The sequence below is a fragment of the Festucalex cinctus genome, chromosome 17 (genome assembly GCF_051991245.1).
Source record: "Festucalex cinctus isolate MCC-2025b chromosome 17, RoL_Fcin_1.0, whole genome shotgun sequence".
Classification (NCBI taxonomy): Eukaryota; Metazoa; Chordata; class Actinopteri; order Syngnathiformes; family Syngnathidae; genus Festucalex; species Festucalex cinctus.
Genome location: NC_135427.1, coordinates 11,516,329 through 11,543,715, shown reverse-complemented (window position 1 = coordinate 11,543,715; position 27,387 = coordinate 11,516,329). Strand labels below are relative to the sequence as shown.

The following is a 27,387-nucleotide window of genomic DNA, read 5'->3' as shown; positions in this document are numbered from 1 at the left end:
AATGTGTTGACTTCACCCGCCTGTACCCGCCATTCCGTATTGCAACAAAAGGCAAAGAAATGCTAGCTTTTACAACTACAGTGTGACAGAAGTGATTGGCAGGTGTTAACCTTTCCATCCGTCCTGACTTTGTAGAATTCCGGCACACACTGCCTCTGGAACTCTGATACTACCTGCAAAGATAGAAAATTGCCAGGGTGACTTTGACCCCCTTTTAACTTTGTCCGTCTGTGCCATTTATTTTTTTTAAATGCCTGGTTTGACAATATGGCTGGAGATGTGAGTGTATCAGGTGTCAAACTTTACACCACAACTCTTTGAAGTCGGAAAATCTCCAGGTCAACTAAAACCAGAAAAGGTGCAAAAATGCTGTTGAAGGAATGGGATACAAGTGCCGTCCAAATTTTGTTACTACCTTAGAAGGCGGAAAATTGCCAGGATATTCTGTTGTTCATAAAAAACATCAAGACTGGAAAAATTACAGATTTTTAAAACAACAGTGAGTGTCGGGTGTCTCGATATTAGAGACGTAACGATAAGTGCGATATGGTGATATTAACACTGCCAGAATATCGTCGTCATGTTCACGATATTTAAAAGCAGCACATCTGTTTAAAAAAAGTCAGGTTGATTTCCATTTGTGCAGTTCTAGCACCCTCTGGTGGCTAGTTTTTTTTAGTGCAGTTTAATTTTCACAAGGCATGTTTTGGCCCTTCTACGCTAATGGTCAGATGAAGGGGAATGTAATTTGCTTGTGAAGTGAGTCAATATGTGGCGGAACTAAATGTGTGCGTGCATGAACAACAACATAATTATGTACAAAAGCACAATATTGTGCTTTTGTTTTTAGTACGAGCTGATTTTTTTTCAACATTGTAACCTTATATAAATATCACCGACCTCCCCACAATATCATGATAATTATATTGTGATATCGTATCGTGACGTTTTGATATCGTTACATCCCTACTCGATACAGCGTCAATGCTCTCCATACAGAACGGTGACTCGGAAAAATGTCAGCTTGTACAAATCAACACAAGTGAGTGGCAGGTGTCAAACTTCACACGTTTGACCCGACTTTGCTGAATTTCCCGATTTAAAATAAATAAAAAATAAAAGCATTTTCAACGGTTCTGATACATCCTCCAGAGACTGAAAATTGTCATTTCTACAGAAGAGCGACCCATGGAAAAAATAAAAAATAAAAAAAAAATAAAAAAATACACCAGTTTACACAAAGCAAGGCAGGAGAAGTGAGTGTCATGTGTCAAATTTCACACTTGTCTTCCCTTAGACCCAGGCTCAATTCTGCATCAGTGCTGTTTATGCAGACCAGCCACCCGGAAAAAGGTGAAAAAATGTCAGATTTCACAAAACACCTGAAGCAGAAAAGTGAGTGTCAGGTGTCAAACTTCACACCTCTGTCCTGGTATTACCTAATTCCCTTCAAATCAGGTGCAATACCGCTTCTATTACGGTTCCGATACTTGCCAGGTTGACCACATTCCGTGTCGTTGCCATTTACGGTGACCCGTAAAAAGATGCGAAAATGACTGACTTTAGCTACATTGCGCTGTTGTTCACATCATCTGTTTTAATTACCTGCTGAAGGTTCCGGCATCCTTACTTTCGAGGGATTTATTGTAATTGTCATGAGTCGAAAGGACTTGGCTGATCTCACACAAAAAATTAATTTGTTCTCGTATCTGATTTTACCGTAATGGCAGCAACGGTCAGTCGATTATGACCGGGTGTCTCACTCGCGCCTCACAGAGCTTTAGATAATGAAATAAGAGTCTTAGTATGTCCTAAATGGATTACATAGATCATATTTAGCAGCCCAAATGAAAACGGAGTGCACATACATGAGGAAGGTGGGTTGGCACAAGGCCTCAGAGCAGGACGGGAAAAAGAAGCGCTGAGGAACTGTAGCGAACACTGACGCCAAGAAGGCGACAGGGTGGAAATCAATTACATGGTTGGGTCACCTAATTGACACCCACCTAAGCATGACGATACATAACTTGAGCAATAATAAGGTGTTGTCATGACTGGGTCATGCCAGAGTTATGATTAGGTCTTGCAAGGGTTATGCTTACTGTAATTAGGGTCATGTTAGGGTTATGTTTACTGTCATGACTAGGGTCAGGCAAGGGTTACGTTTGTGTCACGACCATGAGGTCAAGTGTCTGTTTTGAACTGATGTAATCGGCATCTAGTTTCAACTGGTAATTACGTTACGTGATGTCAGAAGGTATGTGATGTCAGGAATCTTTAATCCCTTTAGTCAACAGCCAAACAGATAATTCCATGTCAGTCCTCTTACCCACATGTCTATCCACGACCAATCAGATCGATTTACTGTCTATATAAACTATCTGAGAAATGTGTGTTTTCGTCAGATTATTCCCTCTGTTCCTCTGTGCAACTCTGTTTCTCGTCTAGTGAAGTTTGTTCCATGCCTCTAGATGTGAATAAATAGTTAAAATCTTATTTGTGTCTGCGTTTTTGGGATCCAACCCCAGAACATAACAGGTGTAAAGGAACCTTTTTAAAATAGCTATGGTAGTATAAATACTGCAATGAGACTCAAACAGGGCCGCTCCTTTAATTTGCATACAGTGCTAAAAAAGTAAGAGCATATGTATATACAAACTGTTCTCTCTCTCTCTATATATATATATATATATATATATATATATATATATATATATGTCTCATAATCATTGTGGAGAGATCAAGGTTGGAATTGTATGAGCCAAGCGTCTTTTTTTTTTTTTCCCTGCTAACCATCTAAATCTTCACTTATCACTTAAGAGATCAAAACAATTGCACATCTTGTCTTACATATGACGCCCCCCTCAACTCCCAGCAACTCCTCCTCCATCCCTATCTATAAAAGAGTCCAACTCATGACTGACATTCTAACATGAAAGCTTTAATTGTGCTCCCCCCCCCCCCCCCCCTCCCCCCCACCTCCTCGCGCCAAGTACTCTAAAGTGCCAAAACTTCATTTTGCAAGCGTAGAACACAAGAGAAGACAGCTGCAGCGTTTCTGCTTGATAAGAACGTTCGTCTCCAACGTACAAGCCCTTTAAAGCAGCCGTTTGTTGTACTATTTCACTGTGATTCATGTTTTTTAGTTTTACGTACAATATTAAGGATATGGTACAGAATTTTCACACTGCAAGTACATACATACATATACATATATATATATATATATATATATATATATATATATATATATATATATATTTATTTATTTCAAAAACATACACATTAGGGGTGCGCATCTCTCCATAAAAGACAATTCGATACGGTTTTCGATACGTGGGGTGCAAACCAATTCTGGGACGGTTCGATTTGACTGATTGGATTCGAGAGGGAATGATGAGATGACTTTTTGTTGTCATTTTACATACATTTGAATGAACTTGTCAGGACCGTGAATTTGAAGATAGATGACTCGATACATATTTAATATACATTTCAAAGTGGAACGAGTTTGTTTCCATCTACTCTATAAACGAACTGTATATCATAAGCATAGACCAAGTACAATATAATATGCTTCTGTGGGCAATTCTGCAGTCGAATGACAAGGAGCCACTCAGTCACACTAATGCCTGGGCGTCATTCAGCATTATTGTTTCCCAGCATGCTTGTTTGTTGATGTCTCTCCAGCACATCTAAATGCAAATGTCGCTTTGTTCGCGTTTCGAACAAATGTCGATCTTGATGATCGGCGCTCACTTAAGAACTCCCCCCTCCAAGTCGCTTTAGAGTGTTTACTCTTGGCACTGAGATCCAAAACTCCTGAGGAACTGTCCATGAGGCATTTTTTGTGTATTCCACACAAGATTGCTTTGGAAGGTAGCTTTGCTTCTTTTACCCACAGAGGGAGACATTCAAGATATATTTATTTTTTTAGTGTTTCTTATTATGAATACAACTCCATCTGTATGATGTATTGTCATCCAAAATAAAAGCTCAAATTCTACCCTTTGGTGAACAAGATGGGGGGAAAACTGGCAGAGCAAATTTGTCCCATTAGGATGCTTGAAAACAAGTCTTGCTTTTGTGTTTGTGCTTTGCTTTTCATGCTTTCCTCACAGCGTCATTGTCAATTCCGCAGAGGTGCTGGCTAGCTGCGTGATGAATGAACACGCCAGGTCTGTACTTGGGCTACCTACTGTATAAGTTTATATTGTAGCCATAATTTTATAGCCCCCTTGAAAGCTAAATTTCATGTCTCATAATTTTTCCCAGCTCACAGTCCTTTCCTGTGTGTAAGGTACCGATTGAAGTCAAAATTTAGTGGCTCTCGAGAAATGTTTCACGTCGCAACAACGAGGCGCTCTAAAGCAGCAACAACAGCGTTAAGTCCTACTTCACACTTTAAAAAACGACTTTTTTTTAATCTCACTAACTCTTACGCCTTCTTGTAACTACCGTGCACTTACTGCCAACAACGTGGCACTCTAAAGTGGCCACGCCTCCCGATTTTCAAGGTGTACGTATAGCTAGCTAAACTGTATGCCATATGGGTGCTGGATAACCAACCGCTGATTGCTAACAAAGGTACACAGCAAAACTGAAACGGTAAAAAAACAATTTATCGCCACAAGTAGGCTACTACATACTTCTCAGTCTCTGCACTTGTTTTCAATTATCTTCCATCATGTATAACAGATTTAGAAACAAATGTCTGAATTACAGGTTACAGCAGGGGTGTCAAACATACGGCCCGCGGGCCGGATTAAACCCCTTTGCGGGCCTGATCCGATGATGAGATGATTTTGTAAAGAAAAAAAAAAAGAAAAAAATTGTAATGTCGGACTAATTAATCAGCCAGCCACAATCAAAACATTAAAATTTCACAAGCAGTCCTCAGATGAGCAATGCAACTTGTGTGGGGGAATCTGGATGTCATTTTACACACAACTTAAAGTTACGGTTTAATTCTTATTATTTTTTTAATCATAGACTGACAAACGTGTTAAATACGCCACCAATTCAATTACTGGTAACACAAATAGATTTGACAAAGATTAGCGTCCTTATAACGTCATTAACTGCGCCACGCAATGCATTCTGGGAACAATATATATGCAAAACAGGTCGATTTAACACGTCCGGAACGTATACCCGTAAAGTGTTGCCGCATTCCATTTGCATTTGTTATTTTTCGGAACAACATGATTACAGTTGAGCTCCGTAATTTAGGGCTGGTCCACAAATCTGCGTATAAATGACGGTAATTGTTTTTTAAGTTATATACCGTTATTTTACCGATGCGGCCCACTTGGTAATATATTTTTCCTCAATACGGCGCCTGAGCTAACATGAGTTTGACACCCCCTAGGTTACAGGGTTTTTCATATGAGGGTGATTGACTGAAGCGCCATACGAAAGCAGCCAAAAAAGTCGCATGAGGTTTGCAAGGCAGTGTGACAAATGTACACATGATACCATTCCTTGTTGACTTAATATTCATCTTCCACTAGAAGATTTAAAATAAATAAATAAATAAATAAATCCTGTTCTGAATACGACCCATAAACGTCCACTTCAACTGAGCCATCATATGGATCCTCGGAGAGCTGTGAGGCACATTTCCATATATTACGTCTCCTCGCTCACTGCCTGCTCGTCTTCAGAGGAGCCTCCGTATTGTGCTGTAATCCCAAACAGCGAATCCCTGTCGACGTTCAGGCTTTTGTTTGGGAAATGGGCGCTTTCAATGATATCTCACACTTTGCATTCATGAGACTTTTGTGCGCCGGGTGTGGCCCGTATCGCCAGAGTTGGAGCTCGGAAGCCTTCGTGTGAGCGCAGATGAGTCGTGTTTGGGGAGGCTGACGTAGGCCCACGGGGCAACTTTATGAGGCTGACCTGTTGGAAGGGTTCTAAAGAGTTTAACAATCAGGTCTAACTTTATCGATCCCTCGATGTAAACAGGCCATGATGCATTTTACACTTTAAATTTTTGTGTGTGAAATCTGGGAGTCTTATGGGGTGTTCTCTGAATCGCTCAATCTCATGGAATCCAACTGTGTCTTGTCTTCTGCATATAGAGGCTCAATAAAGAAGGCCAAAGTACCAAGTGCCACGTCGCTGCAAAGTCTCAAAGACTTAACTCATTTGCTCCCAAAAACGTATAAATACGTTCTATTTTACATATTACCATGCTCCCAAAGACGTATTTTTTATGCTAGAGCATACAGAAGGCTTTGATGCAGCCTCTGAACTGAAGGGAAGGCTTGAAGTAATGGTAGTTATTACCAAAACGGCCACCAGGTGGCAGCAGAGTATAAGAGATCAACCAGGGCCATTTTGAAACAAGCTATTTCCCCACTGTTTTAAGCAGATTTGTGAATAATGATGAAACTTGGCTATATTTTAATGCTAATTGCTGCATAACCGAAACACATATGGGGGTTTTTTCCTGATGAAAGAAGAGACTAAGCTTTCTTCCATGTTTGTATAGCAATAGAACACAATATTCTGTGGGTCTTGCAAAATCAGTCAAAATCCAATCAAACAGTCGGGAGCAAATGGGGTTACTTCAGTGAAAATGGCTGGGAGTGAATGAGTTAATCATATCAAAAAAGTTGGATATTGTCGTAAGGCCAAGACTACGAAAAAAAACGATCTAAAACAGTGAACAAAACTCTTAAAAACTTCCTCATGACTTTCATTTTCTCGTCTGAGACTGTGAAAATGGTGAAGCGTAAACCCGGCGTTTTGACTCCAAGTCTCCCAATCCTGCCCCGGCATCCGGCGCATTCAACCCAATGACCGCGGTTGCGCTGGGAAACTGTCAAATCATCGTCAGAAGCGCACTGAAAGAGGAGAGGACGCCACCTCTGCCATCTGTGTGCTTCCTCCCGTTATAGATTTTCTCACCGAGTGCAATCCGAGAGCGAAGGCCGCGTTCGCGCACACGTAGCGAGAGAGTCAATAAGTCACACAGTTTGCACAGCAGAGGAACATGCTCCACTCTGGTGCAAGCACGAGTCAAGGAGTTGAGTCAGATGAATGTACATTGAAGAAATATCTTGTGTGGCCTCTTGCTCTGGAATTTGTTAATTTGACATTCTTTACAACTTGTCAACATTTGGACCATTGACTCAAATCAGTAATTTGATTTTGACAGAAATTGAGTGTGAATGCTGAAAGAACTGACTGCAATGACTTGAATCACTAGAGAAATGTGGAATTTTTTTGTTTCATTTTTGAAATATTTTCCTCAAGGTTTTTATTTTATTTTACTACTTGAAGCATCGTCTGTACAGCTAATGCAAGTTTTATGACTGACTCTGGAACGTATCATTTCCGTTTGTTTTATGTCCTATGGGTAAACATTTACAACTGTTGTAAACAACACTTTTTTTTTTTTTTTTTTTTTTTTTTTTTTTTTACCGACCACACACATCAGCAAACATGAGTGTGCTTCATATCTTATTTCGGGAAGAGCCAATTGTGAGCTGAGTCACGATTCCCAACTAAACCATTACTACAGTGAGAAGACCGAATCTTTTTTTTTTTTTTTTTTTATTGTTATTAAATTAGATGACAAGAGGGCAAAGGGTTGTGTTGTCCAGTGGTATGGACATGGTACAATGCTTGTAACCATGGCGACGTGCTTGACGTAACCAAGGTCCAGAAGCCCCCTCAATGTGTGCGGTAAAGTGAATCGCATTAAAACAACTCTGGAGGAAAAGTTACAAGGGGGAAAAGGTAGCTTTTCATTTTTGCTAGTGGTAAAAAATTATCAAGTAATTCCCAATTGAGTCATATTAAAGGGATACTTATTTAGCCATTTTTGGCAGTCAAACAATATTTTACAACGGCGTATTAGGGCCATGTACAAATATTTTTAATTTTTTTGGGGGGGGTGAAAAAGTCATATTCGTCATATTAAAAAGTAGAAAATTTGCCACTTTTTTTTCCTCTTCATATTAAAAAGTGGCAAATTTACCACTTTTCTTCTTGTTATATTAAAAAGTAGCAAATTTGCCACTTTTTTTTTCATATTAAGAAGTGGCAAATTTGTCACTTTTTTTACTCGTCATATTAAAAACTGGCAAATTTGCCACTTTTTTTTTGTCATAATGACCCCGCCCTCTAAAAAAAATGTATATATATACATTATAAAATATGCATAAAGTTTTTTGGGGCAGATTAATGGAATTCCAATTAATTTCAGTTGGGAAAATTTGATCTGATAAATGTGAAGTTCCAAATGCGTCTTGTGTGTAACTTGCAATTTAGTAATACATTTGTGATGTTGAAGATTTTGCATTACCAACCATAACTATCGGCTAAATGTTGCGCCAACTCTTCCAGGACGTTCTTTTGCGTTGCCTCAAATTTTAAAAAAGCCGAGGGACTGCAACAACAAGCCGCCGTACTGTTTATTTTGCAAAGACCAGATGTGTTTTTGGAGAATCACCGAGACGATTACATGCCTTCATTTCTCCCCCTCGCAGCTACAAATTGAAACAAAAGAGTCTCTCATGGTAATGGATGAGCAAATCATCGCTTGGTGGCTGCTGGGCGAATTTCCCTGCCTTTTATCCCCCCCCTTTATTGTACCGTCGTCCCTGCGTGCTAAAGACAACAATCGGTAATACAATTGCACTTTTAACACGGCGGGTGGTAACAATCCAGCGGGAAGCTTTCATACCTGAGAGGAAGTATAAACGCGGCTAACAAAAAAAGACAGGGTTTCTCTCTTTAAATCCCTTTTTTCTTTGGGAGTACTTGCTGGGATTTTTGTCCTTTGCCTGGGCTCATTGCTTATCGGCGTTTAGAAGGCCTTTTTATCATTTGTCACGCACTATATTGCCCCACTCCACGTTTGCGTTTCTCTTATGGCTCCCCAGCAGTCGCCACTGATACTTTTATTACGAAAAACACTGTCCCTCTGTGCGGCATCAATTTGCTGTTTGGTAGTTGCTTCTCTTCAAATGTTCCATAGACTGAAACGACTCATGAACTGAACATCACTGCCAGGAAAATGTGCTTTCAAAGTAAAATTTGCTTTCCATTTAGTTGGTTCCATTGCATGGCAATTGTTTAATTTCAGCTGTGACAGTCTTTTAAACTTTTATGAATTTAGTAGAAAATCTTAAAAGTCATACATTGGAAAACTCCATACTGCCACACAAATGATCACTTGATTTATATAAAAACATATCTGAACTTAAACAAAGCCAATAATCCAATTAAGTTATGCAAAATCCCACTCAATTCCAAATGGTCAGACTTTTTTTTTTGTAGGGATGTTCGAGACCACTTTTTTTCCCCCAGACAGATACCATTAATACTTTTGATAAATAAAAAAATCCCCCAAAACAATGACGAAAATTCTAAATAAAGACCTAGATATTATAGTATTTTTACTTAAACAAAAAACAATATGAATGTTCTATTCCTCTAATTTCTAGTTCCTGATCGTAAAAGAGGGCAGCCAATAATGGTATCGGTCGCCGTCACAAATAATGATACCTTGAAAAAAAGGCCGGGGGTATCAGCCGGGTACTTTCCTATCCCTAATTTTTTGTAATAAAATGCATGTTCTATTAATGAACTAAATCATGTAATTTGTCATCCTTCTATTTTTTTTTTGCACAAGGAGTAGTATAATATCAATTGAAAAGAAGCAAGAACAACAATATAATCACTAAAATATAAAAAACATTTGGAAACAAAATTATTTTTTTTATTTTGGTCGGCTGTAACGGATTAATGGCATTTACATTGATTTGAATGGGAAACACGCTTTAAGTGTCAAGTTGGGTCAACAAATTAAAAAGACGGATGCACCTGGAGTCCATGAATGTCAAGAATGTGTGACATGTGGCAGTGACATGTGGCAGCAGCAATTTTACACACCCACTCATTAAAAAAAAAAAAAAAAATCTTACAGCTCACATACTGTACATGTGAGCAGATGCACCCTCACATTGCACCTTCCTAATTTAACCAATCCACCTCATGTCACGACAGACCAATTATAAACGCACGTATCCAAACGCCCACCTCGCTCCATATCACCATTGCGGCACCCACCTCATTCACACAACAGCATATTGGCTAATAAGTATTCAGTGGAGAAGGCGAGCAGAATTAGCACACTCTGACTCACAACTTCTTAATTGCTCGTGGCAATTCTCTTTAGTCTGTTGGCACTCGGCGGCGTGTCGCGCGCTACCATTCGCACGCAGAGCCCAAGTGGAGAGCGAAATGTCCACTTGCCAAATGTTGTTTGCGCGCGGGGCCCCTGGAGGGGACCCGCTGGCCTCCAGTCCGAGTCCTCACGAGGACGTGATGATGGGAGGTGTTTAAAATGCACGGCCTCGTGTGAACTCGCGTGAATGAGGCGCTGCAATGCGCCCGCCTTTGAGGGGGGGGAAGCGCATTTGTCGCTCCGCTGCAGCGTCTTCACGCTGAGAAGACGGGGGGAAAAAAAAAAAAAGTCACATAATCACCAGCCTGTATATGCACTTACGGGGACTGGTGAAAACAACATATTTTCTCAAGTAGTGACTCCGACTGTGTGTCATCCACTTGAACAAATGAAGAAAATGCTATCTTTTCATTGACGCTAATGCTTCACACAGAGATATGAGTGAACTCCCATTTGAACTCTGTTGCTAGCAAAAAAACAGCATCACCCAGAGAAGCACATAAACAGTACTTTAGATGGATGTAAGCATGCAGTCTTACCACTAGGTATGATAAACCGTGAGCAAGAATATAACAGTCTTAAAATTACAGCTCTAAACTGAACTTTTTGGGAATATTTTATTTTTAAACAAAATTGAGAAAATTTGGTCCAGAAGAAACGTGCTATGTTAAGTAAATAAGTACATATGTTAACATTCTTCTTGCGTTTTAATTCTTCTAAGTCACAGCGTCCCATAGAACAGACCAATGGGCTACTCATGTTGTCCTTGGGGCTTACTAAAACAGGCTGACACTTTTTTTCATTAGGAAAATGCACGTTAGTCACAGCCACAGGCACAGTCACAACCTTAGTCAAGCTCATTATCAGTAACGGCCAGTATTAGCGGTGACTTTTTAAATATATGGTAAACCGTCAAGGTAGTAATCAGCCCATGTCTACTTGGTACAAATATAACATGATTTCATGTTGCGGATAATTAAATCATCTATTACACAAAAGCTAAAGGAACAACAAAAAATAATTACAAAAGAGCAAAAACTGTGGAGCAAATATTGCTAACAAACGGCAGAAAAATTTATAAAACTTAAAGACTAATCAAGAGTGACATTAGTATAACAAAAAGTTGGAAAAGAACAGAATAATGAATATAAACTCAATTTAGTAGGACAAGTTACAAAATACGAAGTCTAACGAAAAAGGTGTTTGTTTCTACCGTTTCGTGTTTTTATAATCGCCATTAGATGTGTTGCTTTCACCAAAAACACAAATTTTTGACCAAAAAGCAAAAAAAATACTTTGCTGCTCTCAAATCCAAAGTGACAACGTCGCCAGCTACAGGAATTGGTTCGTCATTACAGTGGTTCACAAAACTGATTTTCACAGACGGCCGCTGAATTGACGTATATACACGTCAGTGGTAGTAAACGTTCTATTTGACGAAGAGCATTTAATTGTGTGTGGCTTTTCCTAATTGGATTATCCAGACACAAAAGAATGTGCTTCAACAACTTAAATGAACTTTTTCATAAAAACACTCAATTCAGCCCCGTTATCAGTTTATATGTCCTCCACCTACTTTGCTTTGTTTTTCCCCTCCATAACTTTCTGACACTAATTATTTCTTCGTCCTTCTCCTCCATCCATTGTCAAAAACCTGCAGCATGATACCAAGGTGCACTGGCGCAGATACGACGCCCCCTTTCTGACCCTTACAAATAAAACCCGGGGAGCCATCAAGGCGAAGCGGGATTTGAATTTCAAAACTCACACCGCCACTTCTCTTCCTAAGTTCACGACCTGCGACGATGTCCCCAGGACTTGTGCTAGAAGTCTCCCGGCGGACGCGGGACCCGAGGGGAGGCCGGCGAGGCTTCAAACCGGCCACCATGAAAAGAGGCCGCGGACGCCACAGGGGGTGGGGGAGGTGGCTGGGCGAAAGCCGCGGGGGTACGAGGAGATGGCTCCGGCGGCGGAAGTGGTGCAACAACAAGGCGCGCGACGGAGAATACTAAACGCGGGATGGAAAAAAAAAGGAGGAGTGGTGGGTGGGGGGTGGGGGATGAAGCAACAAAGAAGCATCGCTTGCTATAATTACATCCCAGGTGACTTGTAATTAATTTCACTGAATATTCACAGAGCTGCCCTGAAGAGCCTGAGAACAATATTTATGTTCAGGCAGCTTACCAGGCACCTACTTATGTTTGTAATAAGGACAGCTATATATTGCATGATATTTGGCTAAAAAAAAAAAAAAACCATTACCAAAATTGTCTTTTCTTAATTCATACCAGCCAACTAAAACTATAATGACTCACATGTCATACATACAGTGAATGCAAATGGCAGCTGGAGCTGACTTTTCGAAATGAGATAACTACAGCCTACTCAAATTTTATCTGGAAATATGAGCATATTAATATGTGAAAGTTGCATAGCAACAGTCAATGTGCCGACTCGTGTTGCCGGTTGCTAGCACTTATTGGAAGCCGTTAATGGAACAATTTTTATTTTATTTATGTTTTTATAAAGGGACCAAAATGGCAGAATTAAACTGAATGTAAAACAAATAAAATAAAAAGCCTGCTTCACTTTAATGGTCATTGTGCTGCTCCTTTTGTTGTGCGCACCATGGCCACCTGGGGGCAGTATAATACAGACTTAGATGTGGAGACGGTCACAGCTTCTCAGTAAGTCGCAGTAATATTAGTTGTTCTTTCTTCTTTTTTAAATAAAGTCAGGGTTTTTTCTTACTTAGCAATTTGAATATGATCATGTCCCTCTACTTTCCTCTCAATATATACCCGCCTTTTTTTTTTTTTTGCACTACAACTGGATCTAATGCAGTAGTCTTGACATTTCCCTTAAAGTACATTTCTAATCTTAATTGGATTCCCTTCAGTATGAATAGATGGCCCAAATGTGCTCGTGGCTATCTTGACTCGCATTTCTTCACTCAAGATTTTTTTTCCCCAACATTATCACACAAAAAAACCCCACAAGTGTCAGAAGTACTTTTTGAAAGTTACAAGAAAAGGGGCAAAAAACAAAAACAAAAAAAAAAGTACTCAACATAAAGTGTGTAATTTCGAAGCACCTCTTATCTTCACGCGGCACCTTTTGTTGATGTCCGTTCGGCTCGTCCGGTCCACTTTTTTTACGGCTTCCGTATTTCACGTTTTGCTGACTTCTACTCCGTTAGGTTATCGTTGCCATAAAAAGGTGTAAAAGTGCGCCGTTAATTGAAATTAGATTGTGATTTAGTTTCTGCGCAGTCGCAATTTGCCAGTTTCATTAGGGCGCCTTTTTCGGGCTCGCCTCAAATCAAACGCGACTGGCGAGTGACAACGGCTATATGGTGCGGGGGGGCGGGGGATGTCGTGACAAGCGTGCGGTTGCTATGGGAACAGATTGTGAGGCTGTTACTTTTTAAAATATATATTATGTAGGTTGGTTATGTAGGTATGTAGGTTTTATCAACACTTTCACTGTAGAATTGTTTTTCTATATTGTATTTGCCCTTCTTGGTTCCTTCACACTCACCATCAAGAGCCCTTGAAATACTAATCACCTTATGTAAATGTACAGTAACTAATGAGACAGACTAACATCTCAACAGAGGCGTGATTATGAATAAGCAACACGTCAAGATGACTCAGCCAGGCTTGGTTTTCACGGTCATACGTACGTTTGCAAGTGAAAGACTTGAGAGAATGATGCAAAATCAAATCAGTTGGAGGCTTACAACTCACACAATCTTCCTTGGGAATAATCCAACCTCTCATTTGAATATTAGCAGATGATAGTGATGAGAGGACCAGACAATCATAATCAACCACTGACTTATTTTTTTCTTTTTTCTTTTTTCCCCAAACGTCGATTGCATTGTTGAATCGTCCTTGAAGAGCCCGGCGCTTTTTCGATTAAACGTGAGCCGTGTCTGTCTTTTTTGGACGCCAATGTTATTATTTCGCCGAGGCAAAGCACATTTTATTGCCGCGCTTCCCAGTCCAGGATGGCTGCAGAGTGTCCCATTAACCACCTGGCACATCATGAGTCCACATCCGTTTTATTCGAGCCTGCTGCAATATGGCTCCGGTCCACGCGGCGGAATGGATATTGCGCTAATTCCGGGGTCGTTCGAATGCTAAAGCAAAGCTTTGGATTAGGGCGCTCACTGGAGCATTCCTGGAAATACCTGCCGCCCCCTGATAGCGATAAAAAACTGCCGGGTGAAAAAGGCGCCATCAAGGTCAAAAAAAGCTAAAGGAGGCGAGCAAGCGTGTAGGCAAAGACGCTCGTCGAATTAATAATACAGATGGCTGGTGGAGTTTGAAGTGATTGAATTGGAAGTTAAATTGATCACAACTTGTACTAGTACACATCAAAACGTTTGAGAGTTGGCGGACGGGGGGGGCGGACGGGGGGTTCTGGACTCTTAGGTTGGCTCTCCAGCCGGGCCCGGAGGGTTGTACCCTGGTGCTGGTTCTCATGCATGCCAGATCTACTGAAACTCAAGAAGAATTTGCTTCTGCCACCGGTCATTAAATCAGTAGAGTTTGGCGTTTGTGGATCTCACTCTGCTTCAACTATCCTTCCTTTAGTCCTTCCCCTGGTCTCTTGATGTGTGCTCCTAATCCTGTTGGGTTGGGTATCTGGGGGTTGGTGAAAGATTCTGGGTTTGCAACTCTGTGGGTGGAAGGTGGTGCCTGGTTGGTACTGGATTTCACTTTGCTTCATCTTTCCTTCCTTTGATCCTTCCTCTGGCCTACCTGACAACTTCACTACTCTGGCGGGACTGAAGTATCCGGTTAAGGTGGTCTTGGATTTATAACTATAATTTATATAAAAAATAGCAATGATGATGACATGGTGACTCAAGAAGGCTGCCGAATGAATAATACTGAGCTCTTGGGGGGGGGCGAAGAGCTTAAACAATCAAATATATGTAAAAATTAAATCAATAAATATGTAGTGGACCTTCACTATTTGCGGGGGATAGGAACCCTGCCAGATATGGATATTTTTTTCTGGTGGTTCATAAATATTTTTCCCCCACAGTGTTGACACACATTAAAATCATGAGTGTTGTTTTAAAGCGTATAATTCTATATTTAGCTCTCCGATCGCTTCTTCCAGCCGGCCTGTTGCCAAAGTGAAAAGCACTCCGCTTTAATCAACAGACAGCAAAAAAAAAAAAAAAAAAAAAAAAAAAAAAAGTCGGCCTCAACTTCACAAGGACATCATTCCATCTTCATCGTCGTCATGATGTGATGATTTACAGCGACTCCCCTCTTCTTCTGTTCTCGCATCCAAACTCTTCTTTTCTGCGGCCAATTAACGATGATGTATTTGTCGCACCATCTGTTGGCGTCGTGGCGGTCGAAGCGTCCTGCCTGGTTGTCGCCTCCTCTTGCTGTCGACGTGACGCGAGAGGAGGCGTCGGACGAGCTTTATCGGCAGAGTGGAAAACTTCCCCCCCCGTTAAATCAGGACTTGGCGGTGGTGAGCGGTCAGGTCCGGAAAGGCTACCAGAAGCACTGGCCTACATTTACAACCTAAATTTTAATATTTGTTCCAGGATTTATTTTTTATTTATTTATTTTTTTTTAAACCGTATCTAGAATTGCAACATGATTGGATGAGTCTTCACTGAAGACCCAAGTACCAAATGCACTGTGCCCGCCAGGACACATATGGCCTGTGAGAGCAGGCCTTTTTTTTTTTTTTTTTTTTTTTTTTACATAATTTTCAAAACAAAACAAATGCACAAACAAATATGCTACAATTCAGCTAAACGGTTGTTTTGAATTTCTAGGCATTTAAACAACAAAATTCTGTTGAAAAGGACTAGTACGGACTATTATTTTTCATATTGTGGAATAACAAACAGACTTGGCATTTGCACCCTTTAAACAATCAAAAGTGAGCTTTGTTATTTTTGTAAAGGCGCAATTGTTGATCCAGCCTTGGTATTGACTGTGACTGTCTTTGACATGCACAACACAGTGCAGATGGAGATCTCAATTGATTTTTTTTCTTGCTGTATTATATTTAAAAAAAAAAAAAAAAAAAAAAAAAAAAAAGGTTGGAAGCCAGTTTTCCGCTATAACAGTGCCTTCTTCATATTTCAAGCGACAAAAGATTTCATTTTTCCTGATGTTCAGTGACTTGAGGAGGCACGGAGCTCAAACGTGACTCTTTATCAGATGTAGGATAAAAGTGTCCCCCGACACAAGGCTTCAATGTTTCAGTCCAACTGAAATTGATCTGATTTTTATATTCTAACTTATTTATTTCATGTCAGTACATCAAGCACTGGGACCTCTTTATAAGACGGCAGGTCCTTTTGTTACTTTTAATGTTATTTTTATGATTGACTGGTCAATTTAAATTCATTCTACATGAATGAATTTTTGTGCCTCCTCGAACATTGCTTTTGCCTGTAAAATTTTACTCAACTGTATGGAAACGTGGACCTCTATTATAATTGTGAATGTACAGGTCTTCTTTGGATCCTTGACATCTTTTCAACCACTTTGTAATTTGCATTATCGCCACCTACAAGATGGGAGGGGAAGTGCATCAAACACGATTTGTTAAGGCAAAAACGGTAGCTTTTTTACTACTACTAATTACACCACTAATTCATGTCCTGACAATCGTAAACTGAAGACTTAATTAATCGAACAAAGCTAACGACTCTAAAATTACGACTGTAATTATTTTGTTTGTTTAATTAACAGAAATGCAAGATTGGCTATATTACCTTTTATTTTTCCTAAGACCGCAGTCAGTGTTTGTGGTTTGCTGGCCAGTTTCACGTATTGATTTTTTTTGGGGTGTTACTCCTTCTCCTGCTGCTTTCTATTTCTATTCTTGTAGTCTCTTCACTAGTCTAATAGTTCTTAGCTTCTTACCACACGATTCACACATCCGCCAGTCCATTTTCTGGATCGCTTATCCTCATTACGGAGTGAACTGGAGCCTATCACAGCTGACTTTGGGCAAGAGACGAAGGGTATACCCTGGGCAATCGCGCCACTTTTTACCCACTTAAATATGAAGCTTGAAAATCACCTCATATCACTTCCACCATGGTTGACCTTTTGACTACTTGACTACTAATGGACGGTTCCCCATGCTGAATCCATATCTCCTCATTTATCCAGGGTGTGGACCAGCATTGAATTTGGCCCCACAGAGGCTAGGTAAGCTCGCAGTTGGTCTCCCATCCAAATGCTGACCACACTTGACCCTACTTAAGCTTTCAAGATCAGACATTCTGCAAGTAATATGGCCGTGGTTCACCTATTGACGAGTCATGGCCTTTAAAACAGATTCAGGAAGAAGACTAGCAGCTTTCAAACAGGTCTACGTGTCGTCTAAGTTACGAACACGAACACGCGTGTTGCACACAATAAAGCCCGAGGACAGTTTGACGCGGACATGAGCAGCTGGTAAAAGGTAAATAGAACAGCTGAAGAAAAACCAACAGATGCGAGAGGCCATGGAGGGACGGTAACCTACAAATCCGCCGCGAGGCGGAACTTCTGCTGAGCCAGCACGCCGCCCCGAGAAGGCGGCCTACATGCGGCTGGAGCGCAGCTGCGTGACGCTTGCCAGGCGGGGGCAGAACAAGGCCAGGCTCGAAAATAAATCAGCTGGAACGTCGCATGTTCGATCGGACTTTTGCCTACAGAGAGGTAATGAGATAGCCGCTCACCGTGAGACGGTGATACAACTGAACTTACTACAAAAAACAAAAAAAGAGAGACTCCTGGAGTTTTTATGCGGAAATGTTTGAATTTCTCATGATCATGCATGACCAATAGTAATTTTTTAGTAGCGGATTGTAGGAATAATTGTAAATAAGTTACCGTATACATTTGCTGCAATGAAGAACTGCTTATGCTTGCAATGAAGAATGCTTTGCACTCATTCACATAGCCAAGCCATATATGTTATCTTATACATTTGCTGCAATGAAGAACTGCTTCTGCTGGCAAAGAAGACTGCTTTACTTGCAAAGAAGAATTACGGCTTGCAATGAAGAATGCTTTGCTCTGTTCCCACTCACATTCACATAGCCTGGCTATTTGAAGATGACTCAAAAGCTGAAGAACCACTACATCTAACACAGCAAAATGGTTCGAGCCAATCTGCTGAGGTCGCCTGTTTTCTGTTAAGAAATGATTGCAAACTTGACCACACATACTCAGCAATCTTCTCCTTACATGCACAACACATAGACAAGTACGCTGTGTTCCAACTATGCCTTGCATTTGCATTTTTAGGGTTGGGACACCCATGTAACTAGGGGCATGGAAAGGGCGTGGAAAACCAAATAAATAGAGAGGGTGAGGAGAGGAATCTTCAGAGAGTGCAGGAGTGAATTGTATCAGTTAGTTCCTCTCTTCTCTCCTTGCAAGCCCTGAATTGTTTTGTGTTGTGTTTAATAGATGTCAAACAGGTAACCCTCAGATTAAGAACATAGTCCCATGAGTATTGTTATATTATCTTTCAAAATGCATTCGCTGTTTCTGTTCAAATATCCATTGCTTCTGAAACTGCAACTATTGATGCTAATCGTTACCATGGCAATGATGTTTTGCATTTCTTGACAGCACGGACATAAATGGACTTTTTCATGTATCCAGTTATTTTAATCACTGTCGTTAGCCAACCAACCGTTAAATACACGTTGTTGAAAACATGGCCAGTAACGTTGTTAGTTGCGGGCAACGTCAAAGTTAAACGTGTGGTTAACCTCACTGGTTAGTGCTAAATTTTCCCACAATTTCTCTTTGTTTACTTCGGTTCTGGGAGGGAAAAAAAACAAAAAAACAAAAAAAAAAAACAAAAAAAAACAATCCTGTGTATGTGCGTGTATGTATGTATGTATGTATGTATGTATATATGTATATATATATATATGTGTATAGTAAATTTACAATCTTGAGTTATCCAAACTGTTAAAAAGCTAGGTGTGTTAACTTTCACGGCAGGTTAACAGCCGGTTAAAGGTAACCGAGTTTTGAACAACAAGATAGCAGTGCCGTTAAAGTTAACGGTTGGATAAATGTACTTAACCAGAGGTTATTTTAAACACACAAAGTATACATTTTTTTTGCAACCAGTTGCTTTTGGTCCTGCCACTCAAAATGCGGCGGCCCGGCTGATACAAGAATCAACATGGTCCCAAATTTGTCAACGTCATGTGGTCGCATGCGGCTGCCTTTAAACATCAAGACGAGTGACTGACATCTCTCAAAACTCTCAAATTTAAAAAGACAAGAGGAGATCTGCCCAAAAATCAAAAAAAGGCCATCACCTCCATTTTCACCTGCCATGTTGCAAGCGAGCCATCGCCCGTGACCACCGAGCCCCTTCCTCACTCGCATTTGCGCCACGGCCAAAGTGTCGAGGAGAGCGCCTCATAAATTATTCCTGTCCTTGCGTTCACAGTGCAGACGCGACTGGGCTGCAAAGAGAAGAAAACAAAAGGAAAAACAGACATCAGTCACGGGCAGACAGACGGAAGTGTGTTGCTTGCACGGGATTTAAGGTGGGGGTGTTGTATATTGTGAGGAACAAACATCTATCGAACCAATGAGCTCAAAGAACAGGTCGCGGTTGCCATAGCAGCCACATTAGCTCATACAAAAGATATTCATGTGTTGCCTTTCTGAAAATCTACAGTATGTTTCTTATTAATGTGCTCACAGTTGGTAATTTTGCAGTGGTCTCTTAATTTTTCATTTTCAGTTTCCACTGCTGGCCACTAAAATGAAAGCAGATTTTCTGTTTGAAGGAATTAATGCCACCCCAAGACAGTAAATGTTTACCCCAAAACAACTGTGACCCGTTCTAAGTCGAATCAAGCTTCTGTTCTTCCACTCATCCTTTCCTTCCTTTGACTCATAGACTGATGGTTAAGCTAGCATCACGCTGACTGCCCAAACATTGTGACATCTGTCGCCGGCGATTTGGTCAGTAAGCACCTTGGCATGCGACGTTCGCCGCCTCAAATATGCGCTGCTTGACCTACATAACATCTGCGCTTGGAAAGGAATTTCAGTTTCAACACGGAAACTGGTTGGGACAGGACAAACGCATGGAAGTAACGCTGATATCGATGCACGGTGAACTTTGACATTCGAGGGGGTACCAGGACCAAGCACTGCTGTGAAGAGCGAAAAATTGATTCAATCCTTTTTTAATATAATTGCCTATATTAACAGCGTAGGCCTATATAGCCAAATTATGATGGCAAAACATTTTGCATCCACTCATATCGTACATACCAGAAACCGCTACTGTGTATGTTGCTGCTTCAAAACCAGTGTTACTCTGAAAAAGTAACTTAGTTATTTTACAGACTACCTGCTTTAAAAAGTAACTAAGATTACAAATTACTTTAATAGTTACATTCAGCAGATACCGACAAGGCTGCTTAAAATAAAAATAGTTTTGCCATTTAATTGGGAAAAAAAAAGAAGCTTTTTATTAAAAATAAAATAGACAACCTTTTTGACTTGTCATAATTACAACCAATCATGACTTGGCTTGCAAACATCACAAGAGCAAAGTCAGAAAACAAGTGAGTTGTGATGTCATTCTAGTCCACAGCAAGTTAGGGCTGTGCAATTAATCGAAATTCATTGCAATTTCAATTATTACGCTCCACAATTACAAAATCAGCATAATCATCCAAAAAAAAAAAATACTAATTTTAAGTTGTTGGAGTTATTTTAAAATTTTTAAAAAGGTGCAAATGTGTAAATTTAAACAATTAATAAATTGTTTCATCCAAAAGGAACTTCCATAATTAGTGTTTCAAAGAATTTTATTTGCATAATAATTTTTACCTTTAAACATTTTCTTGTTTTGTACCATAAAATAAATGATTGTCCTAATCGTGATTTCAATTACCAAAATAATCGTGATTCATATATTCTTCATAATAGAGCAAGTGACAGAACAATTAGTGAAGACTATTTTGGGTTAACTTGATGTGAACATTTGCTTAATTTTAGCCCATTCCTCTCGTGCAAACCTTCACTTTTCAGCGATGGCCGGGGATGATCCCATTAGTGTTCCTCCTCACTAACTGGATGATGCAAGAAGACACCATGTTTTTTTTGTTTTTTTGGTTGGTTTCAGATGGCGGTCATAAGCCTTTAATGCTATTATCTCTCTCTGCGAAAAGGTAATGACACCCAAATGGTTCTTTTGCCGCCACATTGCCCTCACAGAAGACGAGTCTCGTCAAGTCATTTCGAGCATATTACGGCAACGGTACACACAAGTGGGCAGCAATAGATAATGTAGGGAAATGACTTTATAGTGAACACTGACGGGACACTTCATTAGGTACACCGGCGCTGCCTAATGTATGAAAAACAGTCTGCTTTTACCACGATGATGATGCTCAGTTTTGAGAGGCGTGTAACTGTTCACTGAACAGATGGACTGACTGGTGCCAATAACAAAGAATTCCAAGGTCACTCCAAATTATTTCGATTGCGCCCGGCCTCGTTTTGCGCCTCGGATGATTCCGCCTTCCTCTGAAATCTGCGTGATTTACTTTGACGTCTCATGTGTTTGGTCGGCAGGTGCGTACAAGAAATTTCGCACGCTCACGTTGCTCACAGGGCGCCTTCGCGGCACAGCCTTGAAGGTCTTGAACGCAACACGGTTCCACTATAAATCTGATCGGATCTGCTAAAGACCCGTGAAATGAAGTCGCTGCTTCGTAATGGGCTCCCAAACAGCCCGAATGAAACAATAATACGCGTTCCAACAATAAAATAATGTCCATCTAATGGCTCCAAATGCTTTGAAGACAAAAGCAGACAACCAAATATTTAGGTAAATATGATGTGCAAATCCTAAGCTAATTGCTGCACAGAAGGGTGATATAATAGCTATAATGACATGCATTCTTTTTTGTTTGTTTTGTTTATCCATTATAGGCAGAGTGGCTGGATTGTATTTCATATTTGCACCAAGTGAACGCTGAATTGTTTATTCAAAAAGGTGTCAGTGTTATCTTTGACCGGGGGGCATGTTTCTCTCTCAACCGAGAAATGAAACATGCTTTAACTCGCAGGGAGTTTGATGCTTTCGAATCATTTGTCACCTCTTGGAATCGTAAATGGTATTTTGGGAACTGCAATAAAAACGTTCAGAAGCAAAAAGATATGGCAACTACCCCACGGGAAAAATACATTGAAAACTACACAATACAGATGATAAGTTGTGTGAACAAGATCACACAGAAAGACAGAAGAGCGAGGGAGGTGACAGTCGGGGCTTTGGGTAGAGCGCCTCATTGCGCGCTGCAAGTGCATGCATGGAGAGAAGGCAGAAGAGCTGAAGTGGGGTGGACGCTCCGATGTGACAGCCAACGTGTGGACTGGTGCTCCCGGCGTGGCAGGATTAGAGTGCCTCATTGTCACGGCGTGGAAAAGCCCAGCAACAAGTATATAGTAAGAATATAAGCCTTTTTTCCCCCCACTACTTCACCCTCACTTGTTGACGTCTTGTTTTTGTCCACCTCTCAGACGGCCACTGAACAACGGCTTTAGTTCTCCAGCCACTCCTGAGGGATACATTGCCTTTTTAGCTGCTAAATTCTCCACTTTGCTCCCCCCATTCATCATGGTCCGCGGCCCGCGTTTGCGGTGAGAGCGGACCGTAAAAACGGTGACAGAAAAGCAATAAGTTATTTTCTCCGACGGCGAGGAGAAAAAGTTGCAGAGTTGATCATTTGCCGCACATCCGTTACTTGGAGTGACGTGGCTTGACATTTCATATGCCGTTGCTTTAAAACAATTGAAGTTATAGCCACTTTAGCTTGTGCATCACCCCTGACAAATATGAACAAACTGCACAGAGGACTGCGATACAGTATAAAAGGAGGGAAAATAGAGAATCTAATACAGGTATATGAAATTATAGCCTTCAAACACCCGCATGTAATACATCTATGTGTGCATCGGTGCATGAAAATTACATTTCAGGTTGCATATAAACAATAATGATTACTATGGAGAAAAATCAGAAAAATCACTTGAGGGGTGTCACGAAGAGATGAGGAGAGTTTGGCTTTAAAAAAAATAAAGACTAATTACCTCCTGACTTAATTGAGCTCATGAAAAATGCAGCATCTGAGCTTACATCAGTGCCTGCTATGTTATTTAGCATGACTGTTCGTGGGCTGCTACAGAGCCCTTAAGGTGACATGGTAGATAAAAAAATAAATAAATCTTTGCGTTCCCTCGCAATCTCGCAAACTTTGCGAGAGAATGCAAAGTTGTTTTGCAAGGGAACGTAATCTTTGCGTTCCCTCGCTTGCGAGGAAACTGAGTTGTTTTGCAAGGGAACACAAAGGGTTTTTTTTTTTTTCTCTACCATGTCACCTTAGGGGCTCCGTAGGCTGCAGATTGCCACACACAAATCACCGAAATGTCTGCGTTGAGCTTCCAAGTGGCAGTCTACACGCAGTTCCTTATTCATTGAGAAAAATGTATGCGATAATTAAACTACGACAAAATGATGCCAAAGCGGCATGTCGCCGCAGAGACACTTTATATAATGTAGTGAAAACTCGAAAATTGAATTTGCAACTTCAGAAAGTTTGATTAAAAAAAAAAAAAAAAAAAAAAATTGAGTGCAAATTGTTTTTCACAGGACAATGAGCATCAAAGAATTAAGTAACACATCCAACCTTTGTTGCCAACACAACAAAGGATTTCATCAATATTATATCCTGAAACATAAGATGGAATTCTGAAAATGTTGTTAGCTCCTCATCTTTGGATCCAAATGTCTTCACTCAGTATACAAAAACAAATAAATTGACCATGCCGTTCCAATACTTTTGCTATTGGTCACTAGATGTGAACCTTCTGCCACTTCAATAATAAAATATGAAGGAGCCCAGCCGGCCTCTCAATACATCACAGCCTAACCTAGTTGAGTTTTTCTCATGTAGGTCAGGCCTCATGCAAAAAAGATTGCGTCTCATTCCTGGCCCTTGTGAGCAGAGCATATATAGACGGGGAATATTGAAAAACATTCATGGGAGCTCATGAATAGGTAGCTCCCGTTGAACCGTTAATGAGGTTTACTCACATGGCAAAAAACCTAAAAGAAACACATTGAGTCAGCCATTTTACATTATTCATCCCTTCAGGGAGCCAAAGTACACCCAATAACCATTTTTAACACCATGTTCCAGTCCTCGTTAGCTTATTTTTATTCCAATTCATTGTTTGTTTTATTCATGTTTCTGCCTAATGATGGACACGGCACAGAGTTTGACCTAGACGGCTTGATTTGGGATTATTTTACAGATTTTAACTGAAGTAGCACATATGTACTTTAAGGAGGATCAAGTAGTCCAGGAATTCCCATCTACAGTGGGGGGGGGGGTAGTATTTTCTATTTGTTCATAAAATGGCTACCAGCTATTCGGTTAAATATCTTGTTAATTACAGTAGACAGAGATATTAAGTCTAGTTAGATATCTATGTTTGATATTTAGCTACTTTGTTAACGAGCTAGCAAGTTAGTCATTAATGCGTGCGTATATTAGCTACCTTAGATGCTACTTAGGAAGGTATATCTACTTATTGAATCAGCTAGTTAGCAAGTTAGTTCATACTTTTGTGGATTTGTCTTATTTTTTGTGTATTAGTTCATCAGTTAACAGGATTAAATGAGAAAGGCTTTGGAAACCTGTTGAAAAGCAGCTTGAGAGTTGGTGGGTCAGTTGGTTCTTGTGTAGGTTAGCTAGTTGGTTAGTTAGGTATCTACCTAGCTTGTTTGCTATTTAGTACGCTATTTGATTGTTTGTATGTACGATTTGTAATTCAACAACTAACACAATGTACTGTGAATGGTGGGTGGTTTGCTGTACGTTACTTTTAGTCAACTTGGAAGAGGTTGGTTAAGCTGTTTATTAGTCATTCAGCACACACTGACGTGCATTACTGCCACCTACTAGTGTGAATTGGTTAACCATTTGCATCATTGCCTTTCAAGAAAGAGAAAGACTGTTTGTACTTTTTTTTTTTTTTTTGTCTATTTGAGTAGGCTCGTAGACATTGTTGAACAACCGTCTGACACATTGTATTGTGAAACTAGCGATCCTGCTTCATCTCGTCGACAACCTTGGCTATTGTACGGCGGCGAACACTTGTTGAAGATGAGGCTTCTCGTCCGCGGAAGCCCCCCACCCCACCACCACCTCTCTCTCTCTCTCTCTAAGGCGCAAGGGCCTTGGCATTGAAACAGCGTAGACAGTCGCTGAAGTGGCATGAGAATCCCAGAGTGGAGACGGCCTCCTGTGGCTCTTTGTTGTCCAGCTCGCTTATTTCACTTCAAGTGTCAGCGGCTGCTCAAAGCCATAAGTAGCAGTGGAGAAGGCTGGAGGAAGGGGGATAGAGGCGGGCATGGGGATGCTGTGGCATGAGTTCTACACGATGCTGTTGGAAGCATCAGAGGATGTCATTAGTGCGACTTCACTTGTCAGAGGCCAGAAGGAGCAGACGGAATACTGATGCGTGGACGGACGACTACACTCACTGGACATGACTTTAGTTATGCTAACAAGATACTGGAAGTTTGTGAGTGTGTGGGCTGGTTGCCTAATTGTTTAAATTGTTAGCTTTCTAGTTGGTTGACAGGTCTGCTAGAAGCTATATATATAGCCCTAAGAAGTAACAACCTAGCTATATAGATAGATAAGCTAGTTTTATAGCTATATAAGACAAGATAAGTTAGCTAAGACAAGATAAGCTAGCTAAAATAAGATAAGATAAGCTAGCTAAAATAAGCTAGCTAAGATAAGATTGCTAAAATAAGCTAAGATAAGATACCAAGATAAGCTAGCTAAAATAAGCCAAGATAAGCTAGCCAAGATAAGATAAGATAAGATAGCTAAGATAAGCTAAGCTAAGATAAAGCAGGTTGTACATCCAATTAATGGTGGAAAATGTTGAAATGATTTATCTAAAACCTGGCATTACAACTAGGGTGTGTAGACTATATAAAATGTAAACTGCATCCAAGTTTGGTTATTATTTATCACACTGTTCCCCTGTGCCAACACTGCCCCCTTGTGTGAGGGCATCAATAAAAACAACACCCCTCACTTGATCAAAGTTCAGTCCAGTCCACATGCTGCGTGTCACTTTAAAACGCAAGACTTCCTATCCACTGTTCTCTAGTGAACGCCACTTCCCTTTCATATCTGCCCGAGGACTGCGAATTCACGGCAGCATTGTCGTCGAAACACTCTAGCGCGGGGGCGATAAAGGTGTTTTATCAATTTAGCGGCTGCAGGTCTGATCAGCGCACCTTAGGTCCACATTACGTTATAAGCTGTTAAATTAAAAGTGCCGCCGCGCCAGCTCAGTGGCCCGTCTCCTGCAGGATGTACTTCCAGCTGCGCAGATACCACAGAGGGAAATATATTTTTATGTGTCTTCTTTCCTTGAAATAATAACCTGAATTACTTGCTTCTCGTTTTTATTATTTCCTCCCCGGGCGCTGTGCCGCATTCAGAAATATTATGAAATGTATGTGAAGAATGATTACTCCCGCTTGCTTGTGCAGCAACATGTTTGGGAATTCTTTTGAAAGGCATGGTTCAATATGTTTTGGAAGTCGGACATCATACTTTAGAAAATCCTTATCTGGCCTCGGGGGTTAAAAAAAAATATATATATATATATTTTTTTGTACATCTGCATTATACTTGTTTTGGTGTTCTTGCGTCATAAATGCGTACCCAATCACCTGTCACATTTTTTTTTAACATTCTCCCGTTCACTTTCCAGGGAACTGCATCCCAAATCTACCCAGTAACAACTCTGCAGCCGTCTTACTCGTTTGATGTTAGCTCCAATTGAGCTGTGATGAATGTTCAAAAAAAATAAATAAATTTAATAAAGCAGATGTTCTGAAATTGTTTGTCCTATTTGTAAATCCAGCAGTGCTGTGTTTGTGAGCGGCCGTTAAGTGTCGTTTAACTGGAATAAATACATCACAGCTTGTGCTGTCATTTTTGCAGTTACAAAAAAGAAAAAAAAAAATGACATGGACAAGGTAGTTTCCACGACGGAATACGGAATAAAGCGCCGCTGACAGGCGCTGCCTGTGAAGCCAAATGG

At 40.5% G+C, this 27,387-nt stretch overlaps 1 long non-coding RNA gene across 2 annotated transcripts in view; it reads right to left on the bottom strand.

The window, feature by feature from the left end:
- Nucleotides 1–64: 64 nt before the first annotated feature.
- Nucleotides 65–27,387, bottom strand: part of LOC144004662 (uncharacterized) — a 55,006-nt gene continuing 27,683 nt past the window's right edge. Inside the window, exons 7-8 of one of the 2 annotated variants that reach the window (XR_013279425.1) lie at nucleotides 19,548–19,685; nucleotides 65–173 (exon numbers count right to left, since the gene is read on the bottom strand). This is a non-coding gene — a long non-coding RNA (uncharacterized LOC144004662). Of the gene's footprint in view, nucleotides 174–9,981; nucleotides 10,464–19,547; nucleotides 19,686–27,387 lie in introns of those variants that run through there. The other variant, XR_013279424.1, reaches the window with a different exon arrangement.